At 40.9% G+C, this 6,000-nt stretch overlaps 1 protein-coding gene across 1 annotated transcript in view; it reads left to right on the top strand.

Annotated features, from left to right (window-relative positions):
- The window catches only part of mrpl11 (mitochondrial ribosomal protein L11), a 48,242-nt gene continuing 42,242 nt past the window's right edge, over nucleotides 1-6,000 (top strand). Inside the window, exon 1 of the mRNA XM_084352392.1 lies at nucleotides 1-108. The gene's annotated coding sequence lies outside the window, so the exon portion shown is untranslated. The remainder of the gene's footprint in view (nucleotides 109-6,000) is intronic.

The following is a 6,000-nucleotide window of genomic DNA, read 5'->3' as shown; positions in this document are numbered from 1 at the left end:
GCGGCGCTGTGATTAGCAGCAGCTCACAGGCGGCTGTGTTCAGTAATCCAAGATGTCTGCGCCCTGAAGGATGCGGCTAACGGCGTGAAGGTACAGGACAAGTGACAGGTGAGACAACACGGCGTGTCTTTAGCGTTAAACACGGGTTTGTTTGACTTGTTTGAAAGGTTTTAAGCTGTTTGTTGGCCTCCTCGGAGTCTTAACGGAGGTGAAGTGCGCGTAGCTTCGCGCTGTTCAATGTGACTGTGGACAGAAAGTGTTTCTCCTGTGCGTCACGATCATTTTTTGAAAGAAATTGTGTTTGTTTCTTATTGAAAAACATAAATGTATCATTTTCACACATTTGTATGTGTCTTATAATCGTTTCTTCGTCACGTGGTTTGATGAATTAGACGGCTCGAGTGTAAAACAAGCCTGAAGTCTTGGTGTCCAGACTCAAACTGGAGGCAAAGTCAAAGCTCCCATTAAGGCTGTGAAGAACAAAAGGAGCAAGTACAACTGTATTTGAATATGATCAGCATGTTTCTGTTCACATTTCTTATTGGTTCCTGTTATGCCATATACAAAAATGCTACTTAAAGTCTGAGAAAACGTGTTTCTAAATAATGTCAGTATGAGCAGATGGCTCCTACATGAACACAAGACTGTCTGCCAAAGTTTGTTATTTTTACTTTTCACATTTGAATCAAAATCAGGTGACAGTTGTCAAATCAAAGCACAACCACACAGTCTTAAATAAGCAGAAAATCTGAGATTTTCTGATAAACATTGTCGAGCCTTTGCCCCTCACACACAGAAAGCACAACATGGCTCTCCTGATATATAATTTGAAAGTGAACAGGCGTCTTATGCTTCAGCCTGAATCTTCATAGCCTACAAGCATCAAGTAATTGTTGTTTCTTAATAAATCCTGAATTAATGAGACTCACAGCAGACATTTTGACCCCCTGCAATAACCCTGTTGCCTCCAGTTTGAGAACTGCTAGTGTCAATCACACTGTAAACTTACCTTCCCTAATCATCGGAGGAACAACTGTTTAGGAGTGAAGAAACGTGTGTCTTAGTGCTCAAACAACATAATCCATACAATGGCCACTGAAAATCCTCAATTCTAATTGGCTAGAAGCTGTGCATCAACTTTTAGTAACCTGACAGTTTCACTGGACGTCTATGAAGTATTTCACTGTGTGTATGCAGGTTTAAGTTAAGTTAATGCAGCAATATTAGACTGTAGGTAAAGACAGCAACTGTGTAATCTGATTTTGTATTATATTCGTAACCACAGTGACAACAACAAAAACCCAAATAGAGATAAATAGATGAAGTCAGAACCATGAAAATTTAATTTACGTGTTTCTATATACGCCTGTCTTCCTGCGGAGGAGGAAAGAGGACTTTTAATGAGAGCGGTGTTAGGTGGTTCGTAGCCCTTGTGTCACCCACTGCAATCATGGAGCGCACAACTTGTCAGATATCCTGTACTTAATCCATGACGAGCTCGAAAAGACGTATTAAAAATGGCCAGTTTTAACAAGAACAAAGCCTGTTCTGGAGCACAGTAGTTCAGATAATAAACACTCACTGGCCACTTTATTAGATGCAACCTGCGAGTACCGGGTTTGGATGAGCTTTGTGACATCCCTTTGTCATAGTCGGCAACAAAAGTCAGGTAGACTGTGGCGTTAAAGCGATGCTCAGTTGATACTAAGGGGCCCAAAGTGTGCCAAGAAAATATCCCCCCATCTGAACTGTTCATATAATGCAAGATGGTTTCATACTTTCACGTTGTTTTACGCATGTTTACATGCTTAAATGCATTGAGTTGCTGCCACAATTGGCTGATTTAGACAGTTGCGTTAATGAACAGATGTGGCTAATAAAGTCACCTGTTGGTTATATCAATGGTTCCTTATCTATTTTTGCTAGGGACCTCTCATCACAGGGTGTTTGTCCATGAGTTGAGAGCAGTTAACTCATTGTTAAGTCATTAAGTCATGAAAAAAAAAGAGATTGGATAATCCGTCTTATTTTAATCAGGGTAATCATCTCCCAACTAAGGGGGTACTGATCCGCAGGTTGGAAACCACTGGTTCATGTTAGATCCGCACAATATGAGGAAAATCTGCCATGTGCGATAACATTGTTTAATATTGCGATGACAGTTTGACTTGCAATAAATAAACAAATATTGAAGTTTCCATAGCTCTTCTCTGCTTCCCTAGCCATCGTGCTTGCCATCCTCGCAGTTGCATTGCATTGGATTGACAAAATGGCCTGAGTGAATCTGATACGTCTAATATTGGCATGCTACCTTGTGAGGCAGCTGGATTCGCAGGATCATGTGATCTCGCAAAAATCCACCTTGCCAGGCTTACGGCTGAACACACAGGTGTTGAACCAATCGGTGTCCTTTGAGGAACTACAGGCAACTACAGGTGTGGTTAAGATGTGACGTACAGCAAGAGAAGCAGCTGTTAGTTTGAAAACAATGGTGCTAGCAGAAGAGCAAAGAAAAGCACTGAAGGGTTTTCTCAACTGAAAATATGTTTTCCCTCTTCGCCCAACTAGCTTCCATCGGAGTTTGAGTTACCAACTGGCTCCGCAGGTGGTAGCGCTCTCCTACTGTTGATCTGTTGTTGACGTTTGCCTGTGATATACGGTGTCAGACAGATGGTTCGTCCTATCACCTTCCAAGTACTTTTTCAAAGTGACTTCCCTTTTCCAAACAGTTTCTGGTGACTCCTCTCCAGATGGATTTGAGAGACAAACCCTTTGGTGACACAAACCATCTGGCTAATTAGGATAATTCACTTGCCGAGTGTGAATGCATGGCACGTATTAATAAAAGGAGCCATTTTTCTGTGTTAAATGGTGAAATTTCTGAATAGTTTAAATATGTGAGAGAACATCATTGAGTTTTAAAAAGCTGAGTCATTTCTTGCTGTACATCTTTTTCTGCAAAATCAAGTCCTGCCTGTAAATTTAGCTTCTTCTGGATTCCTTGCAGCAACAGTGATTCAGGTTTGACCCCTGTTAATTCTGATGCCTGTCTCCGGATCAGTAACCACACACCCACACTGTTATATATTAATCATACCTCCCCGATACTGTCTGTGAGGTCCAGCTGCAGCAGGAGCTCAGACCCAGGGGGGGCAGATGGCTGCAGAGTTCAGAGGGTTTACTGTCACATTCTGGCTGCAGTCACACTTGGCTTGCAGTTTCTGCACTGCAATTCTGAGGACTTGGTTTTTATAATGTCAGAGCGTTGTGTATCCACATGTCGCCAAGAGATGGCTGTGATGTGTGTAATCATCGAAATCTGTGACAGCATTGCCTTTCTTCCTCTTCCTCCCCTCGCGTTGGCTGTGTGAGTGTTGCTGCTGAATCTCATCTTTAGTATAAAGAAGTCTGATGATGTTGTGAGGAATGAAATGTCTGTTTTGTTCTGGGTGTATAAATCATGGATCCAGACATAAATCATACTTCAGCCTTCCTCGTTTGGGATCACATGTTATATTGATTTTCTTCTTTCCTTTTGTCACGGCTGTTTAGACACAGATTAAACAGTATAATTTAGAGACAAAATGTATTATTGACATTTGAGAGAAAAAGAAGAATAAGATTATTTATTGGATGTCCCCACAGTGTCGCATGACAGGGGAGAATACTGTTGTAACCCATCTTTTAGATCATTTGCGCCACAATGGTGCAATTGGGCTCTTAATATTCCTGAACCTGATTTTGTTCGGGCCTGTTGAAGTCTACTCAATGATGAGTTGAATAGGTTTAAACTGTGATTGTCTAATCCATAGTCTAATTTCAATAGAGCTAACCTAAACTGACCATTTTGTCAGAAAAATGTTTGTTTTTTAAGTTTTAAGAAACGCTCTGCTGAAGCATCACCTCTTCTTTCCAGTTTATTGTAGGCATGAATATGTATTTGACACTCGAACAGGAATTTGTTCTTTTATAAATCTGCACAGGTTTTTATGCTAAGCTCCTGATTTCTTTTACCACTGCCTTGTGAGTCCTTGTATCCTTTTGTTCAGTGTTGCTCAGAGGTGTCTTTGTCTCTTTCTGTCTTTTCAATTTGTCTGGTTGAACCATTGCACAAAACATTTCTTATTATGCAAACCCATCATACAAAGTAACATCTATTTGTAAAGCGGACTTTATACCGCCTAAAAGCAAGAAGGACCCTTCAGAAATATAAAGTAGTCCTCTCAGCCATCCGACTGTACTGAATGAAGCTTTTATGGCAGGCGACTTTTGAGTGGTTGTGTGATTTGGCACCAAAGTCCGCTTGGACTCGAGGGATGAACTTATTCGATTTTGGTCGCCAAAGGTAAAGGTTGCGTGAACTCTCTTTCGCACCTTTCTCCTGGACGCAGCATCTCAGGAACCCCTGCAGGAAATTTCATTACATCTGGCGCAAACGGCAACTCAAGATTTTAAGCGCTAATTATGATTAAATTTCACACATATGTCTAGAAAGATAACATGATGAAGTGATGACACCTTTATGTTCAAATGGTCAAAGGTCAACTTCACAGTGATGTCACAATGTTCTGTTGAATTGATGGTGAGTCTTAGTAACAGAAGGGGAGACTGTGACCATATTTCACATTTGGTCAGATACTGAATCGGTGACAGTAATTTCAGCTGTCTGTGGTGATTGATTAGATCTTCTGTGCAGCCGAGTTGATGATGTGTGAAAAGAATCCACATTTTGCAAGTTGTAGCTTCTTTGTATATATGAGAATCGACTTTATTGGCTAAACATGTGAACACATGCAAGGAATCGCATTGTATTTGTTGAGCCGATATTGGGCTTTAGGTGATTGTCGTTGCAGCACTTGATGAAGCGCTCTATCAGTCGTCTGTACTCCTCCTGTAAAAATCCTCTCAAAGACGACAGCATGTTTTTCATTGGAAATTATGAATATAGTGATAACTCTCATTTTTCCGAAAAGATTCCCTTCATAAATTATATAAAATTCCTTCAAAGTCTTCACGACATACATTATTTGAGTGTGGACAGCCGTGTATGTAAACTGCAGCCTGACTGGCTGGTGGAGTCGTACAACCGACAGTTATTCTAGTCTAGATTTATTCCCAGTGCAGGCAGTTTGTAACACATTCTGTCTTTCCATTCAAACATGATGGAGGGAGGGAAATGTAATTCAGGGGATCCAGTAAAGAAAACGGCCTCCCTGGGATTTCAATACAGGCGAGCAGAGATAATGCATGCAGGAAGTTTAGACCCGGAGTCATCACTATTCTAGTACAAGGTCCTGGTTTGAAGCCAGACTGCAGTGATAGGCATGTATGTGCTGCTTCAGTAGTCAACTTTTCACTCAACTGCCTTCAAACAGAGCAGAGGACGGCTGCTGCCCTCATTAACTGGCGGTCACTGCTTAGCAACAGCAAGACAAGTCAACTGATGTAATACAATGTGCGATGGACATACCAGCGTATCACACACAAATGTGATGGTTGCTGAACATCTCACTCCCAAAAAAATGGAGATATTCATAACGCAGATATTTCCGCTATACAGAGACTCAAGATGGCTGGGGAGGTTTTTTTCTGTGACATTTTATAACCTGGCTGCTGGAATTGGACTTCATACCAGAGGTGCTGAATGTGTTTGAAGTCGGGGCTTTGTGTCGGAAAACCTTTTTATGAACTTCCCCAGACTGTTTGAAACGCACTACTGGCTTCAAATACCAGTATACATTGTAGCCTCTTGATTTCTCTTAACTGGGAATAAGAAGCCTATACGCATTAAAACCATGGAAAAACAGCCCTTCGCCTAAATTACATCATTATGTGGATTAAGAAAGCAGATTTTAAGGTCTTTTTTAAATTGATAGTAGTCTGCCTTAACAGTAGATTATCAGTGAGTCATTAATAGTTTAATATGTTGTCTGTTTTTCCATGAGAAAACAGTTTTAACCACTAACTTGATATGTTTGATGCAGAATCAGTTTAGGCTGC

The sequence above is a fragment of the Pagrus pagrus genome, assembly GCF_965226575.1.
Source record: "Pagrus pagrus genome assembly, chromosome: 5".
Lineage (NCBI taxonomy): Eukaryota > Metazoa > Chordata > Actinopteri > Spariformes > Sparidae > Pagrus > Pagrus pagrus.
Note: the sequence above shows the minus strand (reverse complement) of the source record. Positions and strands in the feature narration are given on the sequence as shown.